General features: G+C 43.1%; 1 pseudogene; it reads right to left on the reverse strand.

Annotated features, from left to right (window-relative positions):
- Positions 1 to 21181: 21181 nt before the first annotated feature.
- Positions 21182 to 21299, reverse strand: LOC124778617 (annotated as a pseudogene).
- Positions 21300 to 21680: the final 381 nt, after the last annotated feature.

Below are 21680 nucleotides of genomic sequence, written 5' to 3' on the forward strand. Positions count from 1 at the left end.
CATTTTGCGAATTTTGCAGTTATCTATATTGAAGTATTGTCTGAAAATTATTGCACAAAAAATCAGTGTGATTATGATTAAATTTCAAAGTGGTGCAAAGACTGACTACGTCCTTTAATCCATGCTAATGTTATGAATGCGAAAGTAACTCTGCCAGTCACATTTTCACGACTAAATGGCTAAACCGATTTAGATGAAACTTGGTACGGAGATTGTTATGTAATGTTTTGTACACCATGGAAGGAGAGCTGGGCTAGAGAGTGGCGTGTAAACTGTCGTTGTAGGAAATCTGGACAGGAGCAGAAATAATTAGCAAACAATTTAACACAGTAAACAGATTTGCTTAACACGTATTTCTCCAAGTATACGAAGAATTATTACAAATAATGCAGGAAGAAATAGAGTCCAGCTCTCAGTGTCAACAAGGATGAGGCTCTCGCTGCGTATGTTGCATCAGCAGAGGGCGCACGTGGTACAGGGTAGGGCTGTTGATAAAATATCGATTAATCGATATTTTATCAAAATTATGACATGTGCGGGGACTAGTTTTCTACCTTCATATCGATATATCAATATCGAACAGCAATATCGTGTCGATATTGTTATTTAGTATTATATGTTTTCATGATTTTCGGTGAATATTTGAAGTTGTTCTTTTGAAATTGTAGTGGTAGTAGTAGTAGTAGGCTTCTAAGGGACTCGAAGCTCCCGTGCCGATCTCACATGATTCCTCCAGATGCTCCTGTCTTGTGCTGCTTCTTGCCAGTTATTTATTCCCAATCTTCCGCATATACAATCAGTTTCATTGCTCCGAGTACCCCTGGGTCTCCCCATTGGTCTTTTGCCATATGGCTTCTCCCTGAATATTCTTAACACAATTTGGTCCTCCTTCATTCTCACCAGATGTCCAGCCCATTGCAGTCTTCTAGAATTTATTATGTTTACTATCGTTGCTTGTTGTGATAGCTCCTGGGTTTCTATGTTACGTCTTCTCTTCCAGCATTGTGACTCATTGTCATAATATCGACCAAAGATTTTTCTATAAACTTTATTCTCAAACACTTGTAAATGGCGGTGTTCGGTTTTCGTTAGGCTCTATGTTTCCGCCCGTAGATTAGAACTGATCTGATGGTTGTATTATATAACTTCATTCCAGTTTCCCTAGTCAGCAGTTTGGACCCTAAGATTTCTACCCATCTCTGATTTTGTTCATCTATCACTGATCCCAGAAATTTGGACTGTTCAACACGCTCAAATTTGTATTCACCATTTATCAGATGTGATTGGTTATCCCATTGATCTCTACATCTTTGAACCATCATGTATTTCGTTTACTCGTCATTTACTTTCAGGCCAAGTCTTGATGCTTCTGTTGCAAGCTCCATAAATAATTGCCTAATCTCTATTTCACTGTTTTCAATGAGCACTATGTCACATGCGTATGCAGATGAAATTGTAGTAGAACATAATTTTACTTTCACTGCGTGATGGAGTACTACTACTTTTTGAGCTTTATCAGTCCAATCTTTCTCTTTGAGTGTGTGAAGCAAGTATGGATGGCACGAAAGAAGAAGTTCGATTGTACCGGGAAGGGGGGGGGGGGCGATGTCAATGGAATAACGAGATTTCCAATGTGAAGAAATAGCACGCCAGTTGCGTTAAAATATTTCTTCACATCGGCATTCTTGAAAAACAGTTGCTGAAAATGATGAACAAAAATCTAAATGACAAGACTGGTCTTTGCGGTGGGCGGAGACATGTGAAGGGAAATGCTGACGTAATCGGCGATCGACGGTACCGTTAGAAACTGCAACGTTTATTTTCACCACGCAATTTTGACAATACGACTGCTAGGTCGCTGGCGTTGGCAGAAATGGGAGAACAGGAAAGTCGACATGAAGTGTTTTGGACAAGTCCGATGTGACGGAACCGAACGACGGCTCATCGCACACCTCTTACTATGCCGCTTACACGCAGTCACCATTGTTAGCAAAGTAGTTATCGCCCAGCAGGAACGTGCATCGTTGTCCTTTCAATTCTTCCGCTGAGGAGAATAAGCAGACTGCTAGCTTGTTGATGGACAGAATGTCTAATGAAACTTTCTGCAGATTAAAACTGTGTGCCGGACCGAGACTCGAACTCGGGACCTTTGCCTTTCGCGGGCAAGTGGTCTAACATCTGAGCTACCCAAGCACGACTCACGCCCTGTCCTCACAGCTTTAATTCCGCCAGTACCTCGTTTGTGAGGATGGTAGAGCACTTGCCCGCGATAGGCAAAGGTCCCAAGTTCGAGTCTCGGCCCGGCACACAGTTTTAATCTGCCAGAAAGTTTCATATCAACCCACACTCCGCTGCAGAGTGAAAATTTCATTCTAGAATATCTAATGATAAATCAGTAGTTAAGTACACAGCTCTAAAGCTATTAATTTACAATGTGCAGCAGATATTCTTGAAGGCCGGTACGTCGAAACTTTTTCGATCCGTATATCGAGACTTTTCGATTTATGCTGAGTGGATAATTTAACTTCTATAAATATCGATATATATTATAGATCTGATATTTTAGAAAATATCAGCGGTCCTAGTACAGAGCCACTGGAGGCGTGGCTGACAACACGTACACCATTTGGTCCGCCAGATTTCACGCCACGGCTATCGGCGTCTGGCGGAAACTTGGAGTTCCGTTGCCAAATTTGACGCCACGGGATAGTATCGATATGTACACCTCAGGGATTGTCTGAACTCTAAGGAATAACATAGACTAATTTATAAGTAAAAAAAAAAAAAAAAAATACAGTGATACGCAGACGACAGACGAACGCGACTCAGAGTGTTTGTAGATTAATCTGTGACAGTGTGAATCCAATTTTCACTCGTGTACGCAGTTTCTGAGATTTAAAAAACAATATGCTACACCATCTGGTGAACATGAACAGTTTCTACGTCGAGATATTGTGGAAATACAATAACAAAATATGTCGGTAAATGCAAGGACCGTATTGAAAATCATTTATCTGCAAAGCCTTAAGAAATTTATTAATATTATTCATTTAGCGATGGAATTCGCAAACGTAAGCCTGATTTAGAGCACAGTTCTTAGACAACTTAGACAACCTTCGTGCAATCTTTTGTATGTCCATCCTTTTAGCAAGACGTCTCTGGGACGACGGTCGTTTACTATCGTGATAAGAAATAAAAACACCTACAACTGTCCTTAGGATTTTATTTTGTCGCTACCAGTTTCGACACTTCATTGCGTCATCTTCAGGCTGTTTTGATGCGGTACAGGTTGATACGATCCCCATGCATAGCCCATTAGTTGCCAGCATTACTGCGAATAGAGTATGCAGCTAACGAGTCCTAAGGCCGGACATGTGGCACTCCACCTGCAGTCTGCCTAGGTGACTCCGATCTACGATGCAATAGCCAACCCATCGTGAAGGACTTGGGTGCTACGGGCTGCTAAGTCTTTGCCTTCGCTTCGCTTATGAGAAGACCACGGTGTATCCTAAAACCTGGCCTCAGTGATCCTAGCTGGTGGACTGGGTGAGCTGCCAAACCATCACCATCACAGGGGAGTACAGTAGCTGTTACAAGCAGACACAGGCGTCATTGGCTGTTCTCTTGCTGAGAGGCCATGGTGTAGCTCTTCATAACCTCTTGTAGAACTGTTGGGTTTCTTTCCAGGGCGCCATCTACGATGTCAACCCAAAGCGCTCTGGTAAACTGGTAGTTATACTGCTGGCTAGCAGAACCACGCAGACAACATCCGCAGCGCGTCCGGTCACCAGCAACATCCAGTGATACAGGCGCTCGCTGCGTGTGTAGTTCCGTCACTGCAGTGGCCGAGACTACTAGGCGTGTAGACGTTGGTCCATACCGGTCTTGCGCAAGCTTCCCTGTTTGCCTGGCTTCTGATACCATAAAAATAACAACTGTGTATCCGTGAACAGTGAATGTGTATTCTGTTTACAATGTCGTACTAACGCCTCCGGACATCCAACAGATGCCCAGCCCTGCACTCCACACCACGCTATTCCGACAACCGTTGAGGCCATGTTCCCACTGCCGGCCGGAAGGCGCTTCAGTCTGGAACCGCGCGACCGCTACGGTCGCAGGTTCGAATCCTGCCTCGGGCATGGATGTGTGTGACGTCCTTAGGTTAGTTAGGTTTAAGTAGTTCTAAGTTCTGGGGGACTGATGAACATAGATGCTCAGAGCCATTTGAACCATGCTCCTACTCTCTATAAATGGCTTAAGCACACTCTAAAGAATCGTTTCCAGAGTAGTCACAATATCCTTTCTCGCAGGAGTATAACTCAAGCAGATTCTGGAGACAAACATTCCTCAAAAGGCTGTGAATCGATATTTTTCAGAAATGATATTGGCTCCGTAGATATTCGTAGATTACGTGGAAATAAACAGGATGGAAACAGAAAGTCCACAACAGATGACCAAATTCACGTATCTCTATGATAATATACCACCAGACACGCAATTTGATAAGTTTTAGGTTCGTGGCTGACAACGGATTTAGGTCAAATGATGAACTGCAGTAATGCTACTGCCTATTCAACCGTAACAACAGGACAAGGTACGAAATCTCAATGTCTTGAACATTCAAATTACTCACCAGACTCCGTCCCGAGTTTTCCGATGATACAAAGATCGGTTGGGAAACAAGCATATTAGAAGCGATGAAGAGGTGAAAACGCTGCTTTCGAATGGATGCGTAGAAAAACCAAAATAACTCTATTCCCAAGGTATCTACACGCTTCCGAAGTGGCTGAATGCGTGCGTTATACATCATGGGGGCTACATCGTAAAATTATATATCTGTAATTTTTCTGTATTACCTCATTTCGATAATAATAGATAACTATGGCTTTCCGTTTATTCACTCTCGTGTTACACACACGCAGATGTGCCCAACGGTAAAGGTTCTGACCTGGAAAGAAATTATAATTCCGGAAATCTGTGGATATGTTCGCCTATATCCACATCCGAGCATAGCTCTAGTCACGGGATGTACTGCTTGATGGAAGAAGAAAGATAAGAACAAAATACAGCCTATCCAAATTGGTTATTATTTCTTAAGAACTACACTACATTCTTTGAAAATATCTTTTTACCATTCACTCGTTTGTCTCTGTTTTCGGTTCAAGTCCTAAACATAGTGGTGTACAAAACTTAAGGACGAAAGTAATTGTCGCATCATATATCGCTACCAAATAACATATCTCGATGAAACTTGGGCCATACTTAGAAAATACTGTTACAATATAGTACAGGAGGTAGCTGAAAGAAATACTCAGTGATAAGAACGGAAATGACACTTTTATTCAAGGCAACAATTACACTGAAGTTACTGTGATTCGTGATGACTGGTTTGATGCAGCTCTCCATGCTACTCTATCCTGTGCAAGCTTCATCTCCCAGTACCTACTGCAACCTACATCCTTCTGAATCTGTTTAGTGTATTCATCTCATGGTCTCCCTCTACAATTTTTACCATCCACGCTGCCCCCCAAAACTAAATTGGTGATCCCTTGATGCTATCAGAATATGTCATACCAACCGATCCCTTCTTCTAGTCAAGTTGTGCCACAAATTTCTCTTCTCCCCAATTCTGTTCAATATATCCTCAGTAGTTATGTGATCTACCCATCTAATCTTCAGCATTCTTCTGTAGCACCACATTTCGAAAGCTTCTATTCTCTTCTTGTCCATACTATTTATCGTCCACGTTTCACTTCCATACATGGCTACAATCCATACAAATACTTTGAGAAAAGACTTCCTCAGACTTAAATCTATACTCGATGTTAACAAATTTCTCTTCTTCAGAAACGCTTTCCTTGCCATTGCCAGTCTACATTTTATATCCTTTCTACTTCCACCATCGTGATTTATTTTGCTCCCCAAATAGCAAAACTCATTTACAACTTTAAGCGTCTCATTTCCTAATCTAATTCCCGCAGCAGGACCCGATTTATTCGACGACATTCCATTATCGTCGTTTTGCTTTTGTTGATGTTCATCTGATATCCCCCTTTCAAGACAGTGACCATTCCGTTCAGCTGCTCCTCCCGGTCCTTTGCTGTCTCTGACAGAATTACAGTATCATCGGCGAACCTCAAAGTTTTTATCTCTTCTCCATGGATTTTAATTCCTACTCCGAATTTTTCTTTTGTTTCGCGTACTGCTTGCTCAATATACAGATTGAACAACATCCGGGGATAGGCTACAACCCTGTCTCACTCCCTTCCCAACCACTGCTTCCCTTTCATGGCCCTCGACTCTAATAACTGCCAATTGGTTTCTGTACAAATTGTAAATAGCCTTTCGCTCCCTGTATTTTACCTCTGCCATCTTCATAATATGAAAGAGAGTATTCCAATCAACATTATCAAACGCTTTCTCTAACTCTACAAATGCTGGAAACGTAGGTTTGCCTTTCCTTGATCTACTCTCTAAGATAAGTCGTAGGGTCAGTATTCCCTCACGTGTTCCAACATTTCTACGGAATCCAAACTGATCTTCCCCGAGGTCGGCTTCTACCAGTTTTTCCATTCGTCTGTAAAGAATTCACGTTAGTATTTTGCAGCTGTGACTGATAGTACGGTAATTTTCACATCTGTCAACATCTGCTTTCTTTGGGATTGGAATTATTATATTCTTCTTGAAGTCTGAGGGTATTTCGCCTGTCTCATACGTATTGTTTACCAGATGGTAGAGTTTTGGCATGGCGGGCTCTCCCAAGGCTATCAGTAGTTCTAATGGAATGTTGTCTACTCCTGGGGCCTTGTTTCGACTTAGGGCTTTCGGTGCTCTTTCAAACTCTTCACGCAGGTAAGGCCTCCTCTCCATTTCCATAATATTGTTCTCAAGAACATCGCCCTTGTATAGACCCTCTATATACTCCTTCCACTCTGATTTCCCTTCTTTGCTTAGACCTGGGTGTCCATCTGAGCTCTTGACATTCATGCAAATTGTTCTTTTTTCTCCAAAGGTCTCTCTAATTTTCCTGTAGGCAGTATCTTTCTTACCCCTAGTGAAAAATGCTTCTACATCCTTATATTTGTTCTCTATCCAACCCTGCTTAGCCATTTTACACGTCCTGTCGATCTCATTTTTGAGACGTTTGTATTCCTTTTTGCCTGCTTCATTTACTGCATTTTTGTATTTTCTCCTTTCATCAATTAAATTCAATAATTCTTCTGTGACCCAAGGATTTCTATTAGCCTACTTGATCCTCTGCTGCCTTCATTATTTCATCTCTCAAAGCTTCTTCTACTGTATTATTTCCCCCATTCTTCTCAATCGTTCCCTAATGCTCTCCCTGAAACTCTCTACAACCTCTGATCTTTCAATTTATCCAGGTCCCATCTCCTTAAATTCCCACCTTCTTGCAATTTATTCAGTTTTAATCTACAGTTCATAACCAATAGATTGTGGTCAGAGTCCACATCTGCCCCTGGAAATGTCTTACAATTTAAAACCTGGTTCCTAAATCTCTGTCTTACCATTATATAATCTGACACCTTCCAGTATCTTCAGGCTTCTTCCATTTATACAAACTTCTTTTATGATTCTTGAACCAAGTGTTAGCTATAATTAAGTTATGCTCTGTGCAAAATTCTAACAGGTGGCTTCCTCTTTCATTCCTTAATCCCATTCCATATTCACCTACTACGTTTCCTTCTCTTCCTTTGCCTACTATCGAATTCCAATCACCCATGACTATTAAATTTTCATCTCCCTTCACTATCTGAATAATTTCTTTTATCTCATCATACATTTCATCAATCTCTTCGTCATCTGCGGAGCTAGTTGGGATGTAAACTTGTACTACTGTGGTAGGCATCGGCTTCGCATCTATCTTGGCCACAATAACGCTTTAACTATGCTGTTTGTAGTAGCTTACCCGCATTCCTACTTTTTATTCTTCATTAAACCTACTCCTGCATTACCCCTATTTGGTTTTTTATTTATAACCCTGTTTCACCTGACCAGAAGTGTTGTTCATCCTGCCACCGAATGTCACTAATTCCCACTATATCTAACTTTAACTTATCCATTTGCCTTTTTAAATTTTCTAACCTACCTGCCCGATTAAGGGATCTGACATTCCACGCTCCGACCCGTAGAATGCCAGTTTTCTTTCTCCCGATAACAACGTCCTCCTGAGTAGTCCCCGCCAGGGCATCCGAATGGGGGACTATTTTACCTCCGGAATGTTTTACCCAACAAGGTCCATGGTTCATTGGGTGGGGGGGATTGCATGTGGATTTCCTTCAATACGTCTACCCAACGCATCCCACACGTACTCGATGGAATTTAGGTCGATGGAACGGACAGGTCAGTCCACTCTCCGAATACCCTCTAGTTCAAAAGATTCCTCCACCTGCGTTGTTCGATGCATTGTCATACATAAAAATGAAGTCAGGACTGAATGCATCACTGGGAAGAAGCACATGTATACAGTGTCACAACTAGTTGACCAGTCAGTATAGAGGATTCGAACACGTGGAGGTGAGTGCAACTACACAAGATAATGCCTGTCCACACCATAACAGCTGTACAGCCAAAACGATCATGTTCGACAGTGCTCCTGGGTGCATTCTGTGTTCCCACCCTTGGCCATGTGAGAGTTCGTCCAGCATTGTCGAACATGATCGTTTTGGTTGTCCGGGTGCTGTGCTGCAGCGAGGTATTATGTTCCGTCAGATACCACCTATACGCTGATGACCTTCAGTTATATCTCAGTGCAAGTCCAGCAAACCTGCACACAGCCATCGATGATGTAAATTCTGACTGACTTGCTTTATCAGAATAGTCGCAGAACTTAGGTCTGAAACTAAACCCTTCCCAAACGCAGGCAATTTTAGTCGCCCACAAAAGACTTATTACAACACAGCACAGAGAATTTCTTCCATGCTTGATTTTAAATGGCGCCGAAATAACCTTTTCTCCTTCTGAAAAGAACTTGGGGACAATCCTGGACCACCACTGGACTGGACTGGACTGGACTGATCACACTACTGCAGTCTATAACAAAAAGTTTCTGCATCCCTTCATTGTCTACAGAAATATAAAAAAGCATTTCCATTCGAGCTTAAGAAGAAGCTCGTAGAATCTCTAACACTCCCTATTCTCGACTATGGCGATGCTATTCTTCAAGGACTTTCGTGCGCAAACTCTCGCAGGCTAGAACTGGCTATGAATGAATGCATACGATATATTTGTGACGTTCGTTATTACGATCATATCACTGCGGCCTATGAACAATTATCGTCGCTACGTGCTGATAAACGTAGGGCTACCATACTTTATGTTTACTCCATCGTCTTCACAATCCTCAGACTCCCTCTTACTTATCTTCAGCATGACATTACTATCTGAACAACACAGCAGAAGCAGCCGTTCTCCACAAAGTAAGATCCTCTCAATACAACCACACAACACCGTCATATTTTCTAAATCATTTTCTGTATCCGAAACCCGACTTTGGAACAATCTTCCGCAAAATCTCAGAGAAATTAAATCACTTCCATGCTTCAAAAAAGCAGCTAATGGCTCACCTTCTCTCGCAATAGCTATCTCTCCCAGATACTGGTCTGCAGCCCACACTCTTCAATACCCCCTCCCCCCACAACTTTTCCCTTCTCCTCGCTTACAGAGTATTTACTTAAATCAAGTCCTCTCCTAACAGCCACTATTACTGTCATTCCAATTTTCTTGTTCTTCATCCTTTCTTTTTCTGACAATATTAAACATGATTTAAGTTGTTCTAAACTAGTCTACATTATTTTTAATGCACTTTGCTTTTTTATTACTGTTATTACTGTCAACTATTATTATTATATTATTATGCTTCTTATCATCTCTAAGATTGTTATCATTTTCGTGAATGTTTTGGTAATATATCTGTATGTGTTGTTCCTGGTCAGATATAAGAGAGGGCCTTAAGGCCCTTATCTGGTCAGACTAAATAAGCAAATAAATAAATAAATACTCAGTTCAGAGTATGTCTTCCACCACCAATCCTAAATTCTGTAATCAGTAAGAAAGTGTCAGCGTTGCTTCACTCACTAGAGAAATACAAAAAGGTATTTCCTTTGAAGCCTGGAGAGAATAGTCCTTCTACTTGACTATGGTGATGCCGTTCTCCAAGAACTTTCGTATGGAAACTCATGCAGCGTGTAACTGGCGATGAATGCTCGTGTACTATACATTTGTGATGTACGCATTTTCGACCATACCACACCACTATTATCACGACTACGTGCCGATAAGCAACACTCTGTGGTTGCTCTATCGTCTTCTCTATCATTGCACTCCCTCTTATTTGTCTTCCACTCTTACTACACTATCTAAATAGCATAGATGAAATACTCGTTCTCAACAAAGTAAAATTTTCCACGTACCATCAAAGAGCACTGCCATGTTCTCCAAATCATTTTTTGTGGCAGAAATCCGTCTTTTGAACACTTTTCCTCAAAATATAAGAGAAATTAATTTCCTTCCAGTGACAGCTAATGGTCCACCTTCTATCACAAAAGCCATCTCTCCTACATTCTGAGCAGCTCATTCACGTCAGTCCCCCTCCACCAGAAGTTGTCCCTACCTCTTTTCGGCAGTACTCACTTTTTATACCCTGTTCTTTCCTAACAGCCACTGTCACTGTCACTCCAATCTTCTATTTTTCCTTTAGCCATTCCGCTTCTGATAACATTAAACATGTTTTAAAATGTAATTCTACAAGCTTTCCTGGCGATGCGTTGTCATGTTGATTAATCGGGTTTTCACCGGTTATTCGCGTCTTTCCTGCACGATATTTCAACTGTGTGACTCGCAGTCGTCTTCAGGTGCTGTCTGATACTGATTCCAGTGTGGAACGAGTCCGGTATTTATGCCTACGTTGTGCTAGGCGTTCCCTCTGCGGTCCGCGCCGCGTCTGGCGCTCTGTCTGTGGTGTTCGCCGACCAATGGCAACGGCTGTAGCGTTTTCTTCTAGCCGCGGCTGTTCCGAACGCTGTGCACGTACTTTGTGGTTATTATCCGTTGTCAGTATAGCTGAATCAAGTTCTGAATGGCGTCCAAGCTGTGATAGACGTTTTATCTTCAGATTGTCGTCATTTGTGTCCTTCCGTGAATTAGGACGTTCTGTTACCGTGCTGTGTCGCTCGAGACTTGGGAAGAGCGTCCTCAGATACTTGTCTATTGTCTGAGGTGCCATTTCACGTACGTTCTTAGTTACATGTGCTGGACTGTCACCTCTAATTCCATCCTTATACTTGTGTCCCTTCGGGTCTGGATGTTGCGTCTTGAACACAATCGGCCTGAAAATGACGCTGCAGCCGCTCCTGGGGGGCAAGAACTTCGGACGGAACACCTATCACGACACAGCACGGTAACAGAACGTCCTAATTCACAGAAGGACTCAAATGACGACAATCTGATTCCACACTGCAATCAGTATCGGGCAGCACCTGAAGAAGACTGCGGGTCACGCAGTTGAAATATCGTGCAGGAAAGACTCAAATAACCGGCAGAAACCCGATTAATCAACATGATTTCGAATGTCCTGAACTAATCTATATCGTTCTAAATGCGCTTTACTGTCGTAATTCTTATTATTTTGTATTGTCATTAATGACAGTTTTGTAAAATCTTTTGAATGTGTTGCTCCCGGTCAGATGTAAGAGAAGACCTTAAGACTCTACTCTGGTCACTCTAAATAAGCAATAAATTAATAATTGCAGACCGCTAAATCTTTGAACACTATAAGCTCCATGGTCAGCGTTATTGTACCACTATACGCCTTCCCCATGGGCGCCTTTCCAGGGGTGTATTCGGACCTAAATTAATTTTTCTGGATGACACTGCGCGCACGCGCTGACCAGCGTGGGAGGAGCTCTTGGAACGAGAGGATGTTGGAAGAATGAATTGGCCTGTCCGTTCACCCCCACTTAAATTCCACGGAGGGAAGAATGAATTGGCCTGTCCGTTCCCCACACTTAAATTCCACGGAGCACGTGTGGTATGAGTCGGAGAGACGTACTGTAGCACAGCCACATTCACGAACGACCATCCTGTAGATGTCATCTGCGCTGGTGGAGGAATGAAACGCCCTACCACTAGAACTCCTACCCACTTTGTGGCGAGCATGGGAGCACGATGGAGAGCAAGCATTGCCGTCCGTGGTGATCACACACTATTAAGAACCATGTCCCGCCTTTTGAAATGTCCGAGGGGCCGTTATAAATCACGGATCGTTCAATGTAACTACGGTCTTTGAATAAAGTCGTCATTTCTGTTCGTCTCGTTGCATATTTATTTCGGTTACCGTCTGTAATATACTTAGCATCTCTTTCTGTGGATGGCCCAAGTTCTTTGAGCCTTAAAGAATGATAATTAAATCGAAACCCTTAGCTGCCAACAGATGTTGATATACATCCATGGGGACAGCTGAAAATGTGCCCCAACCGTGACTCTAACACGGGATTTCCTGCTTACATGGTAGACGCTCTATCCACCTGAGCCACCGAGGGCAGAGGATAGTGCGACTGCAGGGACTTATCCCTTCCCGTGAGACCCACATTCCCAACTACGCTACATTCGTAGGTGAGCCGTGGTAAAGTTTGCTGTTTTGGAGAGCGCGCCGCAGCGCGTAGTGGAAAGCAGTCACCCTCCGTTTCTGGCGGTGCCGCCGCTGTGGCAATCGCAGCTTTGGTGTCTCCCTCTGGTGGGAAAGCGGAAAGGTTGCCTGTTCACGTGCATTTAATGGGCGCTATCAGCTTGGCAGTTGGTCAGTCGGAGTGAGGCTGGGTCAGTCTGAGTCGTTACAGTCTAGGAAGTCTAGTCAGTTGGTCAGCCAAGTCAGTCTGGGTCTGCCTCTCGCCGCATTTGTGAGGCAGTCAGTGTCTGTCTGTCGTCCGCAGTGCTGGTATGTGTTGGGCCGCCAGTCTGCTCGAGTTTGTTCGGGCAGTGGTCATTGGCGGTTGGATCGATCGGTTGGTCGGTCGCGCACTGGGACACAAGCGGACTTGTTCGCCTTGAGCGTCGGCGCATGTGAGGTCGCCGCGTGAGTCCGGTGGGCCGCGCCGTATGGCGAGGGGTAGTGGCTTCGCGGCCGACGCGAGAGTAACGGGAGTCAACCCACGACATCGGTCTCGCCGGCGCGAGCTGCGACGCCGTGAGACGGGAGATCGGCGCGCCTTGCTGCGTCCATTGAAGCGGCTGGCAGCGGACGGTTCGGGAGACCGTTTTGAGGGTGCTGCGCCAGGTCTTCGCCAGACATCGCCGTTTATTAGAAGTTAAGTGATTGCTGCTATGTTGTTTCATTTACTTGTTAAATTCTACTTGTTTTCTTGGTCAGTCTCTCGTCCCCAGCTTGCTCGTTTGTCTCTCGTCCGCATTTGTTAGGCATTTAGTGTCTGTCTGTCCGTCTGTCTGTCTGTCGGTCTGCCGTACGTTAATAGCTGGCTCTGTCATGTTTGTCGGATTCGGTGTTTACGAATTTATAGAATTAAGGTGTAAAGGCCGAATTCCTGAAATATGTTTTTATCTTGACTATCATCTTGCGAGGCGGTATATGTGTAATGTAGAGCATGTTGTTCATTTTATGTATGTCTGAATTTCATGGGTTTCATTTAAATAGTCATTTTTATAAAGTTGCCACCCTTCCACCGTAAGAGTCCTTTTAAAAACAAATTGCACTTTCGGTGGCAAATAATTTCTTAGAGTGAGTGTTTGTACCATTTCGATCCCTCTTACGGGGTGCATAGTTAATGTGTTGTGTGAGTTGTTAAAATTTTTAGTTTACAGTAGTCTGGTGTGTTGCAGATTTGCGCCAGTGTAGTCTTTCAGAGGTTGTTGTGAGCGGTCGTGACTACGGCCATGTTGAAAGGGAGCGGCAAGATTCACAGCCCGAAGGCTTATACTGTCAATATTGTTCTTTCTGCCTCTAAATAAAATTGTAACCTGATATTTCGAGGGTGCTTTTCTGCTTATAAATTTTAAATCTGTTTTTGAAAAGGCTTTTATAAATAAAATTCCCATTTTTTAAAGGTAATTTCATTTTCATCAGTTACTCCCTGGCAACTACTTCCACGCTCACCTAGTGTGATTAAAGGTATTAATGTTCTTGATGAATCGCTAGCAAATGAAGTAAATTCTTTAAGAAAAGATTTTGAAAGTAATACCACGGTTCAGTAGTGTTCCTAAGAGATATTTGCCCATTCACTCATTACTCGCGCCAGACTAAGCTGACACGTCACTTAAGAGTTCGGCCAAAGCGTGGGCATTCGCACAGAAGAAGGTCAATGGCCGGGTAGCCTTTAACTATATGTAGATGATGTCCGATCCCGAAAGAATAGATACCATTGATGACGGTGCAGCTTCTCTAGAACGAATGATAATTAAATAGAAATCCTTAGCTGCCGACAGATGTTGATATACACCAACCCGGCCATTGGCCTTTTTCTCTGCGAATGCGCAGGCTTTGCCCGAACGCTTACGGGACTCGTGAGCTTAGTCTGGCGCGAGTAATGAGTGAACGGGCAAATATCTATTAGAAACACTACGAATGTAGGTTGTGGACAGTTAGGAATGTGGGTCTCACGGGAAGCGTGCAAGGGATAAGTCCCTCCTTTCGCGCTATTCTCTGTGCCCTCACTGGCTCAGAGGGATAGACCGTCTGCCATGTAAGCAGGAGATCCCGTGTTCGAGTCCCGGTGGGGGCACACATTTTCAGCTGTCCCCATTGATGTATGTCAACAATATTTGGTGGCAGCTAAGGGTTTCGATTTAATTATCACTCATTCTAGAGAAGCTGCACGGTCATCAATGGTATCTTTTCTTTCGGGATCTTCATATCTCTGAGCTTTGTTACTTGGCAGTGATACACCATCCTAAAGTTACTTTAATCCTTAAGATTTGCACACAAGTTTACCTCGTTGGTCGTCCACGTTTCTATTTACAAGTTGGCTGCGTTGACTCCACCTCTTTCCGTGCTGTAATTTGTATTACCCTCGTTATTTCTAGTCCTTTTCGTCACAGACCTCCGCAGAGGCAAGTTTCGACTATTCTCGTGCGGAAGCTATGAATGCTGTCGGAGTCGCGCAGTGTGTTCACTCTACTCTGGCGGAAGTCTCGGGAAAAGACTGGCTGCCCCTGAGGGCATGCGTGCAGACTGTGCCGTCTGCTCCCAGTCCCTGGCAGGCCGCAGCGCCCCTTTGACGAGTTGGCGGCCATTAGTCGCTTTTCAGAGTGGGAGCGGCGGCGCCGCCTGCTTCACAATCATCGTCAGCTCTGCCGGGAACACGAACGGGCTGCTGGAGAGCGGACGAGCTCCTCTTGTCTTTCCTGGAGTCGCGCCAGTAACCGTCTCGTGTGCCGCGCCTGTAACTGTGCGCTGCGGTTACCATCAGCAACACAACACTCTCCTCTGGCACTTAACTGTAGTAAAGAACTTCGTGTTAAAGAAGTGCTGCTAGCTCATTCACGACGTACCTCGACCCGTGCCTTGTGCGGTTGTAACGTTTCTGATAGAAGAGAGACGAACGTGTTTTGAGTTTGAGCATACATTTTAGGCTTTCAGGGCCGATGTTAAATTCATTTAAGGGGGGTAGGACGTCAAACGGGCCAACATGGAGCACGAGAGGCACCACAGGACATTTTAACTTCCACTGTCTATACTTTTACAAACAAATTCATAAAACTTTGTCAGTATGGCCAGAAAGGATTCAGGATTCACACTCTTAGCAGTGGAAGTTCAAAAACGTAACTATTTTGTTTTTTTATGTTTGAAATTTCATCGTTTTTTCACTTACTGTTGGCTGTATTTGTTAGTATAGGTACACTTTTCTTCATAAACAGGAGAGATTATTCGATGAATTTTGCACAGCATACAAACCATATTTACAGGGGTATTAAACTCTAGAATTTCTTTAGTTTACGAAAAAATGAATGAGCTGTTATATTTTAAACTTCATGTTTAGAAAAAACTCAAATTCTATAGTTTATTATCTGAATTTTGACCGCAGTTTTTAACAGATTTGGAAAATTCTAGAGTTTCATACACCTGTGAGTATGGTTCGTGTGCTGTGCAAAATTCATCGAAGAATATCTCTTACTTACGAAGAAAACTGTTCCTACAGCAACACCTGCTGGCAATAGTATGTGAAAAAAATGATGAAATTTCACTTGTAAAAAAGATATTTTTTTATGTTTTTGAACTCCCACTGGTACGAGTGTGAATCCTAAATCCTTTCTGGTCATGCTGACAAAGTTTTATGAATTTATTTGTAAAAGTATAGACAGTAGGAATTAAAACGTCCTGTGGTGCCTCTCTTGCTCCAAGTCGGCTCGTTTGACATCCTACCCCTCTTAAAACTTATGGGCTGACAGGCCGTGTCGATATGTTATTAAGCTTTCCCTTATGTTTCCGGTTGCCGGAGGCGAAGCGGCGAACTGCAATCAGAACTCGAGGGAGCGCCGAATATGTAGGTGGCTTAGATGGCATCACAGTCTATCAAGTGACTCAGGCTATGCGATTATCTCTGGTAGTGCCAAAATTCTCGACTGAAAGCAATCGATCGTCATTCTGGCGGTGAAAAATCGACACTCATGTTTTATCTAATTTGACACCTTCCTCTTTCCTGTTAAAATAATTACGGTGTTTATAAATCTCATGCACGCACGATAGTGCGATGTTTTCGTCTCTCTGGTTACACGTGGTGTATCAGCCTGCCGTGAAAGCCTACAATGTATGATCAAACTCAAAACACGTTCGTCTCCCTTCTCTCAGAAACGTTTCAACCGCACAAGGCAGGCGTCGCAGTACGTTGTGAATGAGCTAAGAGCACTTCTTTAACGCCAAGTTCTTTACTACAGTTAAGTGCCAGAGGAGGGTGATGTGTTGCTGACGATAACAGCAGCACAAAGTTACCGGCGCGGCAGACGAGTTCGGTCGACACCTACTTGCTGGCTATCAGTGCTTTCAAACATGTGTCCACCAGACCTCCGCCGAAAGGCTGCTCTTTACAACCTCTGTCAGCAAGTTTCTGAAAACAACTCGATCCCTCTTCATGACGATTTGCTATCACTGCCCAGGAAACGCCTCAGGCGCTGCGGTCATGGACTGTGCGGCTGGTCCCGGCGGAGGTTCCAGTCCTCCCTCGGGCATGGGTGTGTGTGTGTGTGTGTGTGTGTGTGTGTGTGTGTGTGTTCTTAGGATAATTTAGGTTAAGTAGTGTGTAAGCTTAGGGACTGATGACCTTAGCAGTTAAGTCCCATAAGATTTCACACACATTTGAAGATTGTTGAAACGCCTCAAATCTAGAAGACCAGCATATGAAATGGGGATCCAAATGCTATCCACAGGATTCGACCAGGACGCAGAGTGGAAACGTGAGTGGCAAGCTACAAGAACCCGAAACCACGAACTTGTAGGCAATCCAACAGTTCCACCAACCAAGGGAGGTGTGGGTGCAGTTAAACAGATATCGGACCGAAGAAAGTAGGTGCAAATACAAAATACACAAGTGGGGCTTTTCAAGTGACACTGTGTGTGACTGTGGTGACACCCAAACAATGAGCGACTTTGTGAATGACTGTCCAATCAGACGCTTCCCTGGTGGCATTGAGAAGCTCCATCAAGCATCCCACGAGGCACTCCGCTGGATCCGAGTGTGGTCTGAGCCGTTTTAAAACTTGTGTACTATATATAATTTCACATGTTCATTTTTATATATATTTCTTTGTTCTGCTAAATGTGTATTACTGTAGTTGATGCATACGATAACAATAAAAAAACCTTGTGTATGCAAAATTCCTTGTAATTGTGGATTAGTACATGTTGGTACCATGAAAAGAAGTATTAACAACTGTTTAGTTGTACGCAGGACGAATTTTTGAAAAACGTTGCTGGACTCAGTCAGGGATCAAAACAGAATATTTGAAATTAATTATAAAACAGTATAGATCGCAAGGGCGCATTTATTACAAGGTGACCGGTTTCGATCATCAGAGGATGATGCAAACTTCAGTGATATGACAGGTGAATCGCCACGGTCGAACAACACAGTTTCTCCATATGATACGCAGAAATCGAGAAGTAGTGTATGCAGTACTCCAGCGCGAGTATTTAAGGATGATTCTCTCGTAATTATATTATCATAACGCTAACCTCTATATGTGTAATATGTTGAGAGACGACTTTATGATGTTAATCTCTAAAAATTAGGTTTTATGGTCCGAAATAAATCGTGCATATTATTAAAAAAATATTATTTTTTAGCGAAGGTGGAAGTTTTACCGTCCGTATTTCAATCAGTAGATTGATTTATGGTAATTGGAGCTTATTAGATTTTAAATGGTTTTCTTCGTAGTAGACAATAAACCACAACTGTGTTGGAACACAGTAAACTGTGGCCAAAGATTTGATTAATGTGACTGCTCACGCGATCCATTCTAAAATTTTGGTCAAGTCTGTAGCATCCCTTTCAGACAGGGTAGACCCAGCAGCCAGCACGAGTGGTCACAAGTTAGTCAGTACAACGCCAATTAGGTTCCTTTCAGAGTATTCTGATGCAGTTGCTCCATACTTAACAATCATATACAATCGCTCATTCGACGAAAGTTCCATACCCAAAGACTGAAAGGTTTGCACAGGTCACACCAATATTCAAGAAAGACAGGAGTAATCCACTAAATTACAGGCCCATATCATTATGCAGCAGGATTTTGGAACATGTATTGCGTTCGAACATTATGAATTACTTCGAAGAGAACCAGACACACAGTCAACACGGATTCAGAAAACGTTGTTCTTGTGGAACACAACTAACTCTTTACTCACACAAAGTGTTGAGTGTTATTGATAATGGATTTCAAATTGATTCCGCATTTATAGATTTCCACAAGCCTTTTGACACTGTGCTCACAAGCGGCTTGTAATCAAATTCCTTGCTTATGGAATATCGTCTCAGTTATGTGGCTGATTTCCTGTCAGGGAGGTCACAGACCGTAGTAGTTCATTGAATGTCATCGAAAATAAACACTGATTTCTGGCGTTCCTCAAGGCAGTGTTATACGCCAACTGCTGTTCCTTATCTATATAAACGATTAGGAGACAATCTTAGCAGCCTTCTTAGGTTGTTTGCAAATGATGCTGTCGTTCATCGTCTTGTTGAATTATCAGAAAGTCAAATCACATTACAAAACGATTTAGAAAAGATATTTGCATGGTGTGAAAATTGGCAATTGGCCCTAAATAATGAAAAGTGTGAGGTCATCAACGTGAGTGCTAAAAGGAGTCCGTTAGACTTCGGTTACACGACAAACCACTCAAATCTAAAGGCCGCAAATTCAACTAAATACCTAGGAATTACATTTACTAACAACTTAAATTGGAAAGAACACACGGAAAATATTGTAGGGAAGGCGAACCAAAGACTGCATTTTATCGACAGAACACTTAGAAGGTGCAAAGGTGTACTAAAGAAACTGGCTACACTACGCTTGTGCGTCCTCTTTTGGAGTACTGCTGTGGTGTCTGGAATCCTTACCAGATAAGATTGACGGAGTACATCGAGAAAGTATAAGAAGAGTAGCACGTTTTGTGTTATCGAGAAATATGGGGAAAAGTGTCACTGACATGATGCAGGGTCTGGGGTAAACATAAAACAAAGACGTTTTTAGTTCTTGCGGAATCTTCCTACCAAATTTCTATCACTAACTTTCTCCGCTGACCTACATAGGGAGAAACGATCATTGTAATAAAATAAGAGATAGCAGAGCTCTCACGGAAAAACAATAGATGTTCGTTTTTTCCGCGCGCTGTTCGTCATTGGAATAATAGAAAATTATTGCGAAGCTCGTTCGATGAACCCTCTGCCGAACACTGAAGTGTGATTTGGAGAGTATCCATGTAGATGTAGATTCACGGTAGAGTATCACGGAGAAACTGGAAAACATGAACTGAGAGACACTTGAAGATAGGCGCGAAGTATCCTGCATAACTCTACTTATAAAATTTTAGGAACCAGTATTTAGCGAACAAACTGGGGGTGTACCACAACCTCCTGTTTATCGCACCCGTAAGGACTGCGAATCCAAGGTTATACCAACACTGTGCACACACAGTCATTTATGCAATAGTTATTTCCGCGTGTCGTACACAAATGGTAGCCTACTGTGCCATTCACTTCACAGCTGTTTTCAGAGTATAGACGTAGATGCTGCTCTTAATTTCTAAAATTTTAGGTGTCTGTACAGGCCCCCTCAGCCCCATTCTCTCTCTACCCCACCATAAAAAATCACAACTTTCGATTTTTGAAAGCTTGTGATAAAGCTTACAATGAGAACTAATTTTTTACGAAATACTCTTCTGAAAATCGGGTTTCTGAAACATAATTTCTAGTAAACAAACAATAAAACCACAAGATTTAATGTAAACCAATACGTACCGGCACAAGTCTTCGTGACTATGACGTCATGTTTTTGACTGCTGGCAGCATGGCATCGTAGCGGATCGGTGAACGCGTGCGCAGTATTAATTAATCAAGCATTTAGTGATTAATGACGATGAAAATATAACTGGCGAATCCAATTCAACCATGCATGAATTTTACGATGGAGAAATTGTGGTTCGTAGTTTATGGGCCTGAAAAGTGTGGATGTTATCAGCACCCTTACTAACATTGGTAGAAAGGAATACGTTTGAAACGTCTAAAATATTCTTCTTCAAGTGGATGCAGTCTTAAGAAAAATGCACTGATTCTCACTCTTACACGCTTTAACCCGCACTATCTCTCATCCTTTACGATACGATAACATTGGTCAAACGACCCTAAATTCTGAATTAAAACGCAACTAAAATAATTACATAGCGATATGTGGCATGCTGATCACGTGCAAAAAACGTGGAAGAGCCAGCCAAATTAAAAACTCTCTCTCTCTCTCTCTCCGTCCACACGCCCTGGCGGGCCCATGGGTACCGACCGGCCGCCGTGTCATCCTCAGAACCAAAGGCGTCACTGGATGCGGATTGGAGGGGCATGTGGTCAGCACACCGCTCTCCCAGCCGTATGTCAGTTTACGAGTCCGGAGCCGCTACTTTTCAGTCAAGTAGCTCCTCAGTTTTCCTCACAAGGGCTGAGTGCACCGCGCTTGCCAACAGCGCTCGGCACGCCGAATGGTCACCCATCCAAGTGCTAGCCCAGCCCGACAGCGCTTAACTTTGGTGATCTGACGGGAACCGGTGTTACCACTGCAGCAAGGCCGTTGGTCAGATTAAAAATTACTCCCTAAAATTTTAGGAAACAAGTCGGGCATTTCACACAGTCTTAACTGTCATACCGCACTCGTCTCATAGTCATTTGAAATAGAGGGCAAATCTGTAGGTAAATTGGCTGCTACCCTCTTGTATAACAGGCTATCAAAACGTTTCCATCTGAGGGCGTTGCTGCAACGTGTGTGCAACGTAGCACGATTCTGACATGTAGGCAAGGTAGTAGACTGGCATTCGTGGCTCCCCGACGTGCGTGTGGCAAATGCGGTAACGTGAACTATGGCGACGTCGTACCAAATGCGTCCAGACAGGACAACCTGCTGTAATTCATTTATTCGTTGCCGAAGGACAAACAGCGGAGAACGAAGAATGCGTGTAT

The sequence above is a fragment of the Schistocerca piceifrons genome, chromosome 2 (genome assembly GCF_021461385.2).
Source record: "Schistocerca piceifrons isolate TAMUIC-IGC-003096 chromosome 2, iqSchPice1.1, whole genome shotgun sequence".
Classification (NCBI taxonomy): domain Eukaryota; kingdom Metazoa; phylum Arthropoda; class Insecta; order Orthoptera; family Acrididae; genus Schistocerca; species Schistocerca piceifrons.